Source organism: Epargyreus clarus, unplaced genomic scaffold (genome assembly GCF_041222505.1).
Source record: "Epargyreus clarus isolate Ecla_fem2 unplaced genomic scaffold, WU_Ecla_fem_2.2 ptg000010l, whole genome shotgun sequence".
Lineage (NCBI taxonomy): Eukaryota > Metazoa > Arthropoda > Insecta > Lepidoptera > Hesperiidae > Epargyreus > Epargyreus clarus.
In genome coordinates, this window is record NW_027332218.1 from 11,158,644 (window position 1) to 11,175,473 (window position 16,830).

The window sequence follows — 16,830 nt, forward strand, 5'->3', positions numbered from 1 at the left end:
GAACCTTATTAACATACTTCATTCGCTTTGCTGTGGCTCACTCTGATTTTATGTACCTATTAGATTTATCACACCGTTCTCATAGAAAGTTGAAAATAAAAAATATATAAAACACTATTATTTAGATATGAAATATTATGAAAAAGTCGTGATTCAACCCTTCTATTACTTTTCGAGTTTTGTGGATACAAACATACAAAAGCTAAGTTTTTATATTTCTAAAAAGATTTCAGTAAAAAGTTTATTTCTTCTTTCGATTCAGTATACGTACGTATTATTTTATATAGAACTACGATCAGTATAAAATAATGATTTAATCTGCAAGTAAGGTTGAATTTTAATCATAAGGTCTATTTGGAACGCGTTGACAAACTTCATAAAGGCACACAATGAGTTATAAATAGCCCACATTAATATCTGACACAGTTTCTATTCAGTTGATCATTGTTGATGTGTCTGGACCTTATGCAATTAACAACACCCTATTATTAAAGACGATCTAGTTAGGCATATGTACGTGTTTACTTGTTTATATTTGGGATATTATCATTTTCAAAATAAATGCAATTAAAAGTTTAGGTAATAGTATAACTTTCTCGAGAAAAGTCGATGTGTTGTGTAAATTCAATTGTAATTAGAGAAACTAAAGTTAAATCCCATTCCTAGTGCAAGTACTATAATAATAAAGGGCTCCTTTTAGTAAAATAAATTATTATCATAGTCATAGCGAGTATAGAAATTTTTGAGCGCCTGACAAAATAAAATAGCAACTTGCAACCAGATAAAACTTTTACTATTACGATGCATAAGTGTCTACTTAAATTTCTATCATATATATTATATATTGTTCATGTTCATTGATAACTTACTTAATTAATTTCTTATAATACAATTCGTGTAATAATTTATTTAATTATTATATTTCATGCAAAACAACCTAACTGCGTGAAATGGGAGAGTATGTTACGTTAATGAGTTGGATCCATTATCAAGCATGCCAAATTTACTGTCCCCTAAATCTTATCACAAGTGGTTACACTTTAATCCTGGTCATTCAAATCAGCCTATTTCATTACCCGTCCTGTTGGGTATTGTATTGTGCGTCCCTGAAATAGGACATTTCATTGACAATGCTTCAGCTAGCATTTCTAACCCTTGTTAATGCATCTGATATTAAGATACGGCTAATCCGCCATAACTTAGGATAACGTTGAACTGGCTGACCGTTGTCCGCCATTTAATTTAAAGGCATGCCCCATAAATTGATTGTGCTACTCATCGCAACACATACAATTTTTTGATTAGTACCGAATACATTGCTGGTTTTGTAAAGCATAATCACGGTAAATTCTACTTATGCTAGCAATGGAACGCGTTTGTAAAATTATACAGTTGTTAGAAATGGAATAAAGTTTCGTAATACACCTCGAAGCTACTCGTAATGTTCACTAACGCTGTAGCAAATTTAAATCTGCGTTCGAATTATTTCACACAGACCTTATTTCATTACAAGCAGTCACCAATTTCCTTTGTTTTTATTTTGTTACTATGAATTAAAATTGTTTCCGAGTGTCGTAAGATTTTATGCGACTTTATGCAAAGCGTCCTCAAGGGGAATGTTTTTGGTTTTTGGTAACTATTCTGGTCCATTCCTTATTGGTCTATAAAGGGATTAGCGTAACAATGTTTGATGTGAGATTGCGGTGGGTTCGTTAATTTGACGGACGGACGTTATGATATTCCGTAATATAAGTCCCCTGTTGACCCTGTCGAAATGTATCCATATTTGAAATGTGAACTGCTCCACTGCAAATAATGTATTGTAGGTCTCTACCTACAATACATTATTTGCAGTGGTGTCACTACTACTACACATTGATAACTTGAACCAACGGCTTTACTAATTTTAAATATTTTTTTATATATTTAATTAATATATTCGTATATCAAAGAAAGAAATAAATATCACTATGATAGGATAAACGATATTCTAATAACGTATCGAGAATAGTCTAGATCGATATGAACATCGATATTAAGGTTTCGATATTATGGAAATCGCAATATATTTTATATTAAAACTTGCATTCAGCTAATTAATTATTTCAGAAATAAATGTAACAAAATATGCAAAAGACATTACCTACTTGATATATAATCTGCATGATATTTTATACCGTACCAAATTCCACTTCAACTTGACAATTTCAATTGTGAAGATTAATCAATTTTCATTAAAACTGGTAATGAATCATTAGGGGCATAGTTAGAAAAATCGTATTAATTAAGAATATTAATGACAAGAGGCGTGGGCAGTGGAGCGTGATGTAGGGGTGCGTTTTGTTGTCCACAAGCTTGAATTTTAAATTATTTTAACATAAACGAGTAAATTAAATAATAATAAAGTAAGATGTAATACCGAGATGACATAATCTCATTAATTTTTGAAGTGGTTTTTCCCTTCATACAAACTATAAAAAAGGTTTGAATGATGACGAAATGAATACTTACTAATGTAAAAAAAATTAAAAATTTGCCTTTTTTGCACTTCTTAGAAAACCCTTTAATTTGATACCCATATTGTGGGGATACAAAAAAAATTGTCTGCCATATTGGAAAGACGTCACTAATGTAATTAATTATTGTCATCATCAAACTAAACGTGTGTACAAAAATTCAACTCAATCGGATTCCGGGAGTGTGTCAAATTTGGATTCGACCCCCTATACATACCTACGATCTAAGAAGGAAGTTCAATAAAAGTTTATATTTTTTTTCGTTTATACATAAATAAATTATCTAAATAACATTTTTTCTTGAAAAACAAAACGTATCTTTTAAATAATATGAAATTGATAAACAAAAAAATAATTATGACATTAAAGATATCATATTACGCGGTAATTAATTTTACAAGGACATATTTAATTAATATAATCTGTATAATATTTAAAAAAAATCTAATTAAGAAAAAATGTTATTAAACTTAAAAAAAAATAACAATGATTAAATTGAAAAACGAACTTGTATCAGTTATTCTTAAAATTACATAAAATATTTTTTTTATTTTAAAAAATTGAAATAAGAAAATGATTGCAATAAACAAAAATATAAAAAAAAATATTGATATAAAAAAAATCGAAAAAGAAAGCTCTGCCGCGACAGTGTTATCACTGCCGTGACCAGGATTCGAACCTGGGTTACTACGGCCACAACGTAGGGTCCTAACCACTAGACGATCACGGCTACCAGAGCGGTGACTGTGCCGTCGAAATTATCAAACGTTTGCTTCGTGTACTGACGTAAGCAGGGGAAAGTTTTATATTTCTCAGTTTCACGCTTATTTAAAAGTTTTTATGCTGTAAATGTAATTTTGTTGTTTATTATGAAACAGTTTTTATGTTAAAGACGTCATTAGCATCAAACTGCTTGCGTCAGTTCTCCTTTGTATTGTAATTTACTATTAATGTCTGGTTACATAATTAACATATATTTATAGGGAATTTTACAATGGAATTTCACATTTTTACTTTTTACTTATTTGATTTATATGACTTTGGACTTTAAAACTTCAATATGTGGCAAAATATTCAAATCTCACGTTATCATTAACTAAGTATGTAAGTACCAACCTAATTTGATAAGGTTACATAATAATTATCAAAACATTTTGTATATTTCAAGTAAGTATGAACAAAAAAATTGGTATTTTTTTAATTATTCAGGGCATTATAAAGCTTGTATTTGAATATGAGCGGCACTACTATTTATATCCCACTGCTGGGCATGGTTCTCTCCCTACAACGAAACAGATTTGGAAGATACTCATTGGTAAAGGATTTTCGGATTGGTAACCATGTTCTGTGATATGCGAGATCGTAGGCAAAGTTACAGGTACCGTATAAATAACTTCACGGTACTAAGACGGACTAATCTACTTGATGATAAAATTAGAATATCTGAAAGTATTTGAATACAATATACATAGGATAATACTTGAGTAATGTGCGAAGTTTTTATTAAGTATAGATACACCTAATAAAAAAACTCTATTATTTATCAAGAAACAAGCTAACCCCAAAGTAATAATAAACGACGTGACAAAAATAACAATGGGCAACCAAAATAAACGTCAATTTTAGTAATCGTCCAAATCGTCCAATTACTGTTAGTGTAACAGTGACCAGTTTGTACAGTTCATCCACAAAGTTAAGCTGTACAATCCAATATTTTACTGAAATACTTAGATTAAAAAATGCATGCAGTATTAGTATAACCCTTCGTCTTTCGACTCCGGAAGCATCAAGTCACACCTATTCCTACGTTATCATCGAAATGCTACTCATAGCTGTGTTTTGCTTTGAATTATGTGATAAGTAAAGAATACATTAGCATAGTGGTAACTCTACCACTTTCGGGAGACCTTAGGTTAATCCAGACTCAAATCCTAGGGAATCCTAGATATAGGTATAGATATCTGTGACGGTATAGAGAAGGAGTCCTTAGATCACAGAACCGTAGCTATCCTGGATGACAATGTGTAATTGTATCTCTACTTTACCATCTATCACATCTTTTAAACCACACTTTGACCACTTATGAACGACTTAAAGGTCCTACTCTGTTCGGTGTCTATAAAAGTCCAATCAGGAATGTATCCAAACTTTTTTAAACTACCGTACAGTAATCGTCAGTCGAAATACATGTAAATACGTAACACGCGTCTCATACACATATTTGATTTGATGGAAATTATAGTTTGATAGCTGTTGTTCGTCAAATATTGTGGTCTTCGGTTAGCTTTTACGTTTTTGTTTTATTGTAGGTATGTATAGCGATTAATTGATTATGAAATTGGTCAACGCTGTATCTATTCACGAAGCTTCCTCATAATTTTTTAAGGTAATCAATATAATTAATTTCATAATACGAAACTAATACTCGTAAGTTTGTTAAGTATGTAGCGTTAGATATCGATAAATATTTAAAAAGTTAAAAATAAAATATATCAATCATCGATAAGTACCTAAACCGAAATGTTCTACTTTATATGCTTCCTTTATATTATAAAGTGTTTTTTTTCTTTCTCTCTCTATGCAGAAAGTAGAGCGTTTACGGCTACCCGCTTTATTCTTATTTGCTTCTATGTAATAAAAAATCTAATAAATAATAATGAAGAATGCCTCGACCAGCAAATCAACATTTTTATTATTCACATGTCACAATTACCCAGCAATTACGTGACACTAAAAGTAAAATGGCCGCCCATTACAAGGGAACGCTTTTTGTTAATGAACAAGATTGTCCAAATAAATTGTTTGGGGGTAACCTACCCCGGACGGTAATCGTTGTCTTTAAGTATCTGGTTACGGAATAATTTAACAACCCCATTAGGATATTGTGAATAATGTTGAAAAAAGTCATGGTTTTGGTGGACAGGTGTGTGATTATGGTCAACTCATTACAGGAGGTACCATTGCTATGCACGGGTTTTAACATAGTTTACCATATAAGCCCAATACGAAATTAGACCTCACACATCACACACTCACTCTCACTCATTTTAACATTTTGTAGGTACTCATGACGACGTTTTCCTCCACCGTTTTAAGCAATTAATTTTTAATAGCAAAATAACTTCAGCAATTCAATCATTGAAAGTTAATTCAGAGGTGCGTGCCTGGACTTTGAACTTCGGAGTATCGGATTCTGAACGCGAGTTTCCAACCACACTATTACTGCTTAGACACTACACAGCTTCTATATAATGATAATTATTTCAGCTATGAATTTAGAATATTAGTAATCACTACCTGATATTGACAAAAAATGCGTTGTTGCTCTTAAGCATATGCCTCAAAGGCATTGATAAACGCAATCAAACGCAAATCAGTGACGTAGATTACTCAGAACTTATAGATGGCCATTTGAAATTACCGCGTGACGGTAGCGTCTTGTCATTCCATAACGAGGATATATCACAAACATTATGCTTTATTGCGTATCATAGTAATCGGCCGAGACGACGCCACCCGCAAACTACTCGTATAAATAAAGCGACAAAATTTATCGGCAGCCATTGCTTCTCTTTACCTATCACAGCAGGACGGTTATGGGGCAAAGTTGAGAAGCCAAGACGTGAAATACACAAACATGATACAACACAAGCAGAATTAGATCATGCACACTTGAAATAAGTACATAAGGGTGATACTGAAATGGCAGATGATACGGATGACAGCAAAGATAGAGTGGCAGCGAAATAATGTGTGCCATTTATAACGTATTGTGTTTTGATTGCGCCCGTCAGTTCACAGAATAGTTGTAGCCGATGGATGATGCTTGTATGAGAATAGGAAATGGTTATGTCTTGAAATTCGAAGCCAAGTTCGAGATTCCAAATGGCTGGATGTTATCGCTCGCTCCGTTACCTCAGTTTATTGTCTTTGAGCTTTTGAAGCGTGAAATCTATGGGTTATGGAGACGCGAGATCTCGAAGTCCTCGGATGAATTTATTCAACTGAATTTGAAAGCTGAAAGAACTTATACAGCGCCAGTTAGAATTGATAGTGCTGTAATCAGAATAATAAAAGCGAATTTCAAAACTTCCAAACTTTTATTCAGTTCGAATGGTATGAAAAAGAATGTGGTAAAGTTTCAAAGAGCACTTCTATGAACTTATATTGGATGTTAGTTTTTCGATTCTTGTCACCTATTTATAGTTAATATTTATTTATTCTTTAAGTTACACACACAAATACAAGAACACACGTGTATTACATTTTTTCTTAACAAATCCAAGATTAGATACATAAACAATTCCTAAATTGAAAAATTCTTCATAATTATCTTCTAAACATAATATTTATTTATTCATTTAATAATATAATGTATGTTACTGTTATATGTTTGCTGGAGAATTTAGTGTAATTAGTACTTGTAAAAATTAGGTCGTAAAACCTGATAGACACACAAAAATATTAAAAGGCTTTTTTATATTTAAGTTTTACGTGTATATAACTTAGAAAATAAAATTTATTTTTAAATAACACCTTAACGTAAGAAATCAATTTATTTGTAGAGGTTATCACTCTATCTCAATCACCTACCAAATCACAGAAACCGTTGAAATTCCCATAATAGGAATAACCCACGTTCCTTTCACTTGTATAAATATAAGTTAACCTGACTTTGACAGCAACAGAATTAAAAAAAGCCGCGAACAATGCATCAAATAAACGAAACGTCGCATTATCGGCCCTCTTATTTGAAATCCGATTCAATTCGTGATATCGGTTGAAATTTGGCAACGGTCTATAGAAATACACCCCTCGAACTCGAAGCAAGTATCATTTTAGATCAAACACGTGATAATGGCTATAAGAACACCCCTATTATTTGATACAATAAAAGTGAAGTGTCGACATATTCCGCATTCTACTGCGAAACGACTGTAGGGCTGGTTGACCAAAGTGACGATGGAGATGCATACGATCCTGACCCTAACTCTAATGGTATTGAAGACGAATTTCCCATGAAAGTGTTAAAGATTTATGAAGCACTTTTGGATAACAGTGAAGAGTACGCTACTATCACTATAGGTCGGTAGGCTGGCAGATACGGACTAATGGTGATTGAGAAAAATATTGCTCCCGTACCGGCCCAAATGATTCGTGGTTATGTCTTCATGAATATTGAAGATCTGTCTGCGATATATTTATTTGATTGCACTTTTAGTGCTTCACAATGCCTTCCGTTAATCATCATCAACCCATTACTGTCCCACTGCTGGGCACGGGTCTCCTCTCAGAATGAGAAGGATTAGGCCATAGTCCACCGCGCTGGCCAAGTGCGTATTGGTAGACCTCACATACCCTTAAGATTTTTTTTTTTTTTTATAAATCTCTCAGGTATGCAGGTTTCCTCACGATGTTTTCCTTCACCGTTTAAGCAAGTGATAATTAATTTCTAATACGCACATTAATTTGAAAATCAGAGGTGCGTGCCCTGGGATTTGAACCTCGGACCCCTCGATCGAGAGGCCGCGTTTCTTAGCCACTAGGCTATCACTGCTTGTGAAATGTATCTTTGAAAGGTGTGGTAAGGGATACAGACTTTTCCGAGTAGTGGTGTATCTGTGGCCGACCTCAGATAGGAATCCTATCTGGGGTTGACTACAGATGTCCATGGGCGGCAGTAGCCACTTACCATCTGGTGGACTGCATGCTCGTCTGCTACTCCTATATTATAAAAAAGGTAAAAGATGAGTGTCTATAAAACACCACTGTCACGCACCAATGCTCTCTTATATTTTAAAGGTATAGCAACATCAATGCATTCCGTTAATGGAACTCATGAAATACAAACGTGATACGTATTCCTTATTTATTAACAGTAAATTTTATATTACTGATGAAATAAATAAAATCTTTATTATTTATTGTTATAGTTGTGTGTTCGAATATTTTTGTAAATACCATGAGTTGTCAAGGTGGAAAATCTTTTAGGTCTTTTTTTTAAGGTGGTAGATCCCTTTGTGGTTCGACTCCGGCGGTACCACCGCCACACCTAATTCTACCTAATAACAGCAGTGTTAGGCGCCGCTGTGTTCCGGTTTGAAAGGTGTGGTAAGGGATACAGACTTTTCCGAGTAGTGGTGTATCTGTGGCCGACCTCAGATAGGAATCCTATCTGGGGTTGACTACAGATGTCCATGGGCGGCAGTAGCCACTTACCATCTGGTGGACTGCATGCTCGTCTGCTACTCCTATATTATAAAAAAGGTAAAAGATGAGTGTCTATAAAACACCACTGTCACGCACCAATGCTCTCTTATATTTTAAAGGTATAGCAACATCAATGCATTCCAAATAATAATTCTAAAATATAATCATATCTATGATGATTAATAATAAATAAATAATAGACTTGAACATGCACGCATGCATCGGTGAAGCTCACCTTATCCACTTGACACATAGTGTGTTTCGGGCTCAATAATAAAATTAGCGAGGCGGGGATCTAAATAATCGATCTAAATATTTATGTAAATATATTGCTATTCTGGGTCATGTTTCTGTACCGACTTATCCGTTTTTGTCTGTGTACAATACCTTTTTTTATACATATAGGTACCTATATGTATGTACCTATATGTATAAAAAATGTATTTTTATCCAATGATGTTATTATCACTATAGATGTTAGAGACAACATATTTGCCAACAACAAATTCACATCTATACCACGAACATTAATCGTCAAAGATTACCCTCACAGCAAGAATGATATTAATATTCAGTCAACTAGCTAAAACGAAAGGGGTGAATATATTTGGTCGTGTCGAGGCCAGCTACCCGTGAACATACCCCGTAATTAATAACTTGGATTATATTTTTAAATAGATGTATCTGGTCCCTTGTAATGATATATGTAAGATAAAAGATGGTACTTAAAATGAATATACACTGTTAAAACGATATTGTAAAGGATAATCTATACCTTGCTTAAACGGCGAAGGCAAACATCGTGAAGAAACCTGCATAGCTGAGAGATTTATAAAAAAAAAACTCAAAGGTATGTGAAAGTCTACCAATACACACTTGACCAGCGCGGTGGACTATGGCCTAATCCATCTCATTCTGAGAGGAGACCCGTACCCAGCAATGAGACAATAACGGGTTGATGATGAATGTAATATAAAAGATAAAATTATTGGCAAATAAAATTATTATAATGAATCTCGTCTGTTCAGAAGTGATAAGTGATTAAGAAAGTAATGAACAAATTAAAAGCTGTATTTTTATTTTTGAAGTCAATCTTAGAGATAATATTTTTCAAAAAATCATTGAGATTTTCTATTAAATTATGATGATTGTTGCGACAATTTTCCATCCCCCAGTTAAAAGTATAATCCAATTAGAAACAGAACCCGACCACTTTCCAAAACTTCCATTTCGAATTAATCGTCCCCAAATTGGTATCTTTTTTCTAATTCAAGCCGAAATTTGAGGTATCGCTTCTGTCTAAATCTGTCGTTGGCAAACATTGCCATATGTATGGACGTGTGTTGAGAATTGAGGCAGATGAGACGAAGAGTTAATCATCTATTAGATTGGTCGTTCTGTCCGTTGACAAATTTTGGACTTTCCTAGTAATTTACATAAGAATATATAATGGAAAGGATGAATGGGAAAGTCTAGATTTATGTCTAACTCTCTTCTATAACATAATGATGATATTGGCAGACGAATGTACTAAAATATTAAGGAAATGTCGAAAACTAAATATACCTATCGTTTAGTATGAATAAAAGACAATAGAATTTTGTATTTTTTCTTCAAGATTTAAGATTCAAATTTACGTTTTATTATTATTATTATGTTTAGTTTTGTTATTAGAAGGAATTTTGCTTAAAAGTACTTAAGTATTATCTCGTTCAATTAAGAAACATCTTTAATAGTTTGGGTAAGAAGGCCTTTTTTATTTCTTACAAACAAAACAAAGAAGTTTTGCATGAAGAATTCTATTGTGTAAATCACGCACGGGTCTTCGCAATATATCTCTTCTTCTAGCTCTAAGTAATTTACATGCTCAAATAAAATATTTTTCTGGCACAGTTTCAAACAGAACTATTTATCAAGTGTCCTTTTAAAACTTTTCTATCTCTCTGGGCGAACCTAACACCACGCAGGGGTGAATATATTACGGATTCCAATTCGAAAATTGTCAGCCCTAATATCTGGTGAGCTTTCGACAATCGAATAGGTACAATGGAATTACTCTGTGATTATTTCCCATTAGCTATATGATAAACAATTTGACAATATTGGTTTTAAGTGTCTGATTCAATTATGCACTTTAAATACGATTAAATCGTGGTGTTAAATAGTCTGGCCCATATTTATTTCACTCGCATGTTGCCTAGATAGATAATATTTTTAAAATTACACTACAAAATAAAAAAAAAAATATTTAGACCGACTTCACAAAAATACAATTTAAAAACCTTTCAGTTCGGTTATATTTTTGATTCTTTTACACGATTCATTACTCCTTCATTTACAAGTGACTTGGATATTATCTTCGCAAATGTGTTTTTTGCAAAATGTGAACCTTATGTGACAAGTCAATGATAAAAAGAAAATAATACATTCTAATGAAGATAAAAAATGATATACAATTACAAATTAAATGCTTCTTAAAAAACAACGCAAAACTAAGCCACGGGAAATTTTAAAAATAATGCGTGTATTATAAGCAATTAACCGAAATGTTTCTAAACAAACCCCCATTGTCGCTTATAAAGTCAAATTAATAGGACATGGTACCTCATCCATTATGACGCTAACTGCACATAATATTCACAAATTGGTCTAAAATATCACATCCATCTTTCTAATAATTGCTATGACACATTCATTTAACATTTTGTTAGAAATATTAGGAAGTTTCATACATGATATTATTATAAGCCACGGTGATACCATTTTTGTTTATTACCACGCTTTAATTACCTTGACCTGTATGTATGTATGTACGGAATCTTTGAACTCCACTTTTACCTGTTTAAATGGTCCGATTAATATAAAATTTTGAACAATTATCAAGAACCGATGACAATACACGATTTTTATGAATTAGTCCCATTTTCCTCGTCAGGATCATCAGGATTAACGATTTTCTTTGTGCGATGTTAGCGTGACTTTTAGTTGTTTTTAACTATAATTATTGAGACATAAATGTATGGAAACGTAAAAGTGTGTTAACGGAAGAAAAAACTAAAATTAAGAAAATAGAACTGTAAATATTGTATAGTTTCCTATTTTAATTATGACGTGCACGATTTGTCAGGTGTGAGAGTGACAAACCGTTACAAATTGAAACGTTTGGATAGGATGCTTGACTTGGTGTGTATATTGCCAGCAATTGTAGCATAGCTATTGATCAATCCAAACGTATGTAGAGTTTGGGAGTATGCGGCAAACGGTAATAGTACGGACTCGGCATTAAGACAATAAACAAATTAACAAAAAGCCACACAAACAAATTGACGCATTCACAAGTCATACTATTATTTTAGATAAAGTCGATAACAAATAATCTATTACACGTCACTTCATTCTGATCGATAAGACTAACTTATTTTTTATGTATGAATTATTTAAGCGCTACAAAAAATCTACCTAAACATAATATTAAACGTACAGTATTTATATTCGTGAATAGTATTTTTTTCTCCCAAAAATAATACAAAAAAGTTGTAAAAACTTTGGTATATAATTATTTAATGCTACAGCGGATAGCTCAAATCACAGCTCACATTCGGAAGTGTAAAACGTATGATTGAAAATGATTCACGACTATAATACTAACAATTAAAACATACAGTGGCAAAAGCCAACGGCACGCGGTGTTCCCAGGCGGTCACCCATCCAAGTACTGACCGCGCCCGACGTCGCTTAACTTCGGTGATCGGACGAGAACCGGTGTATTCAACGTGGTATGGACGTTGGCGATCTATCAACTTATTTTTTTCATTCAGTCTTACAAGTCGTACTGATAAATAATAATCTGTTCTACGTCACTTCATTCCGATCGATTATTTTAATTTCTTTTTGGCGGATGATATGATGATACGTATGAAGTAATTAGGGGAAACATTTTTTTTCGTACACATAATATAATATCTACAGTATTTGCATTTAAGAATAGTTTTTTCCCACAAAATAAATTAAAAATCGTAAAAAGTTATTTAATTTTGAATATTTTTGCAAATACTAAAAATAGCTCAATTCCAGCTCACTTTCAGAAGACTACATATAAGATAAATAGAATTTCGGGGACTAAAAAAAATATTTTACGATTTCAGTACTGAAGATATAAAATTGCAAGAGGCCAACGTCACGCGGTGTTCCCAGGCGGTCACCCATCCAGGTACTGACCGCGCCCGACGTCGCTTAACTTCGGTGATCGGACGAGAACCGGTGTATTCAACGTGGTATGGACGTTGGCGATATATCAACTTAATTTTTTTATTCATTCTTACAAGTCGTACTGTAGTTTTCGATAAGATTGATAAATAATAATCTATTCTACGTCACTTCATTGTCATCGATAAGACTAACTCATTTTTTGTGTATGAATTATTTAAGCGCTACAAAAAAGTATCTAAACAGAATATTAAAACTATAGTATTTGTATTCATGAAGAGTATTTTCTCTCCCAAAAATAATACAAATAAAAAAGGATCAACTTTGGTGTATAATTATTTAGTACTGCAGCAGATAGCTCAAATGACAGCTCACATTCGGAAGTGTAAAACGTATGATTAGAGTTTTGGTTAACAAAAAAAATGATTTACGAGTATGATACGAGTCACTAAACCATAAAGTGGAAAAACCAACGGCACGCGGTGTTCCCAGGCGGTCACCCATCCAAGTACTGACCGCGCCCGACGTCGCTTAACTTCGGTGATCGGACGAGAACCGGTGTGTTCAACGTGGTATGGACGTTGGCGATATATCGACCACATTTTTTCGTTCGCTCTTACAAGTCGCACTATATTTTTTGATAAAGTTGATAACCGGTAATCTGCTACACGTCAATGCATTCTGACCGATGATACCAATTTCTTATTTATGTGTGATATTATAAGTATGAAGTACTAAAGCGCAAATAAAAATATATTCCTACACATAATATTAAATGTACAGTATTTACTTTCGTAAATATATTTTTTGTCTCCCAAAAAAAGAAAACTGTTGTAAAAACTTTGGTATATATTTATTTACTGCTGAAGCAGATAGCTCAAATCACAGCTCACATTCAAAAGTGTAAAACGAATGAATAGACTTTTGGTAAGGATTAAAAATCACAAGTAATAATTAAAACATACAGTGGCAAAAGCCAACGGCACGCGGTGTTCCCAGGCGGTCACCCATCCAAGTACTGACCGCGCCCGACGTCGCTTAACTTCGGTGATCGGACGAGAACCGGTGTATTCAACGTGGTATGGACGTTGGCGATCTATCAATCTAATTTTTTTGTTCGCCCTTACAAGCCGTATTATATTTTTTGATAAAATTGATAACTAATAATCTACTACACGTCGCTAGATACTAATCGATAAGACTTAATTCTTATTAACGTATGTCAATAAAGTATAAAATAATGAAGTGTAATAAAAATACACTACTATAGATATATATTTAAGTTATATAATAGGAAATAAAAATATCGTGACAGATTACATTTTGTTCATGCTAGCACTTAGCTCAGCTCCAAGCTCATCTTCAGAAGTGTGTAACGTCTAACATAATTTTGGTAATGAAAACAATTGAATTCACGGGTATAACCACAATTAAGACAGAAAATTTCAAAAATAGCAAAAAGCCAACGTCACGCGGTGTTCCCAGGCGGTCACCCATCCAAGTACTGACCGCGCCCGACGTCGCTTAACTTCGGTGATCGGACGAGAACCGGTGTATTCAACGTGGTATGGACGTTGGCGATCTATCAACCTTATTTTTTCATTACGTCTTACAAATAGTACGACTATACTTTTTTTAATAAGATTGATAAGTAATAATCTACTACACGTCACTACATACTAATTGATAAGATTTATTTCTTATTAATGTATGTCAAAAAAGTATAAAATAATGAAGTGTAATAAAAATATACTTCTTTAGATATGCATTTAAGTTTTACAATAGGTTAATAAAAATATCGTGACAGATTATATTTTTTAAATGCTAGAACTTAGCTCAGCTCCAAGCTCATCTTCAGAAGTGTGTAACGTTTCACATAATTTTGGTAATAAAAAAATATTTCACGGGTATAATTACAATTAAGACATAAAATGTCAAAAATGCCAAAAATCCAACGTCACGCGGTGTTCCCAGGCGGTCACCCATCCAAGTACTGACCGCGCCCGACGTCGCTTAACTTCGGTGATCGGACGAGAACCGGTGTATTCAACGTGTTAGACGTTGGTGATATATCAACTTAATTTTTTTCATTACGTCTTACAACTAGTACGACTATACTTTTTTTAATAAGATTGATAAGTAATAATCTACTACATATTTTACATTTAAGTTATATAATAGAAAATAATATTTTTTCACCACAAAAATAACGTGACAGCTTATATTTTTTAAATGCTAGCATGTAGCTCAGCTCTAAGCTCATCTTCAGAAGTGTGTAAGGTTTCACATAATTTTGGTTATAAAAAAAATAATTCACGGGTATAATTATAATTAAGACATAAAATATCAAAATGCCAAAAAGCCAACGGCACGCGGTGTTCCCAGGCGGTCACCCATCCAAGTACTGACTGCGCCCGACGTCGCTTAACTTCGGTGATCGGACGAGAACCGGTGTGTTCAACGTGGTATGGACGTTGGCGATATATCGACCAAAGTTTTTCGTGTACTCTTGCAAGTCTTACTATATTTTTTGATAAAGCTGATAACAGGTAATCTTCTTTATATACCTATGTATCAAGATTGGGACATATAAATATGTTCGCTTTTTAATTTCTTCCGATGATCGGCTTCACGGATCGACTCCGCAGTTGGTGACGACTTGCATGGGCGACAGTGACCACTTAGTATCAGTACTTCTATCATAATGCTGTACTTATTTAGACTTTGGCCCTATCTGAAATTATTCGAACCTTGTTAATTAATTCGGTTTTGATTTAAAATAAAAATATCTTCTAGTTTCGGTTAATTTTACGTCACTCCTGAGATGCTGATTGATATGAAAATTCCCATTCCAAAATGAGGTTATCAGTCTATCAATTAGAATTACCTTAAATTGTTACATAATCGCTTATTACGATATAATAGACAGGTAATTAACTGACAGTGGCATATCAAATAATAATCTATAGTTGCGATTGTGTTACAATTGTTAATCAAGAGAGATGTTATCTCGCGCTAATTAGTTTGCTGATATCGGCCGCTTAATTGCTCCTAATTAACCAATCTTATCTCCGGACGCATTCCTAATGTAAATACTATGTATCTGAAGGGGTTGAATATTTCAGCAGGACAATGGTTGCAGTTTCAGGTGTAATTGGTAGTATTGAACTAACACAAATGGTGTCTTATGTTGGCATCTACATTACGTGACTTTACACTAAAAACAAGGACATAGTTACCTTAGTGTAAGTCAAATTGAAAAATATGAAATAGATATTATGAAAAAATTGTATGAACATTTTTTATATATATTAATACTGCTGATGAATAGACTCGATGGTTATTTCAAGTAAAAGTGAGCTGATTTGAAATTCCAACTGAAATGTTTAGTTTTTCTTATACTAAACATTAAGCTATTTTTTAATTATTTACATATGTATTCAATAAGCTGTTAAAGATATTTTTATCGAAAATCCAGATATTAAAAACCTTATCTCAATAGATTATAAAATTATCATTTGTCCAAATATCGATATGTTGCACAACTGGATGAATTAATTTAAAACATATATCGCCAACGTCCATACCACGTTGAATACACCGGTTCTCGTCCGATCACCGAAGTTAAGCGACGTCGGGCGCGGTCAGTACTTGGATGGGTGACCGCCTGGGAACACCGCGTGCCGTTGGCTTTTGCCATTTTGTGTTTTATTATTATACTCGTGAATTTAAATTTTTTTGGTCACCAAAATTTGATTCATACTTTTTACCCTGGCTACAGACTCACGCCGAGACCCCCCGACAACACCCGAGAAGCGTGAATGTGATAGCTTTCTTGCCTTCTCGTTCTCGCGCTCGCCTGTTCTCCTATCGGTGTCGGTATTTTTGCCCGCTTCAA

At 33.4% G+C, this 16,830-nt stretch overlaps 8 non-coding genes and 1 pseudogene across 8 annotated transcripts; 1 reads left to right on the plus strand and 8 right to left on the minus strand.

Annotated features, from left to right (window-relative positions):
• Positions 1–3,174: 3,174 nt before the first annotated feature.
• Positions 3,175–3,246, minus strand: TRNAH-GUG (transfer RNA histidin (anticodon GUG)). Its single transcript has one exon. It is a non-coding gene; the product is annotated as a tRNA-His (tRNA).
• A 9,151-nt stretch (positions 3,247–12,397) lies between these two features.
• Positions 12,398–12,516, minus strand: LOC140745671 (5S ribosomal RNA). Its single transcript, XR_012102692.1, has one exon. It is a non-coding gene; the product is annotated as a 5S ribosomal RNA (ribosomal RNA).
• Positions 12,517–12,895: 379 nt separating this feature from the next.
• Positions 12,896–13,014, minus strand: LOC140745670 (5S ribosomal RNA). The gene has a single exon (XR_012102691.1). It is a non-coding gene; the product is annotated as a 5S ribosomal RNA (ribosomal RNA).
• A 385-nt stretch (positions 13,015–13,399) lies between these two features.
• On the minus strand, positions 13,400–13,518 carry LOC140745655 (5S ribosomal RNA). Its single transcript, XR_012102679.1, has one exon. It is a non-coding gene; the product is annotated as a 5S ribosomal RNA (ribosomal RNA).
• Positions 13,519–13,906: 388 nt separating this feature from the next.
• On the minus strand, positions 13,907–14,025 carry LOC140745672 (5S ribosomal RNA). The gene has a single exon (XR_012102693.1). It is a non-coding gene; the product is annotated as a 5S ribosomal RNA (ribosomal RNA).
• A 367-nt stretch (positions 14,026–14,392) lies between these two features.
• Positions 14,393–14,511, minus strand: LOC140745653 (5S ribosomal RNA). Its single transcript, XR_012102677.1, has one exon. It is a non-coding gene; the product is annotated as a 5S ribosomal RNA (ribosomal RNA).
• Positions 14,512–14,881: 370 nt separating this feature from the next.
• LOC140745657 (uncharacterized) lies at positions 14,882–14,998 on the minus strand (annotated as a pseudogene).
• A 294-nt stretch (positions 14,999–15,292) lies between these two features.
• LOC140745656 (5S ribosomal RNA) lies at positions 15,293–15,411 on the minus strand. The gene has a single exon (XR_012102680.1). It is a non-coding gene; the product is annotated as a 5S ribosomal RNA (ribosomal RNA).
• Positions 15,412–16,505: 1,094 nt separating this feature from the next.
• On the plus strand, positions 16,506–16,624 carry LOC140745654 (5S ribosomal RNA). Its single transcript, XR_012102678.1, has one exon. It is a non-coding gene; the product is annotated as a 5S ribosomal RNA (ribosomal RNA).
• Positions 16,625–16,830: the final 206 nt, after the last annotated feature.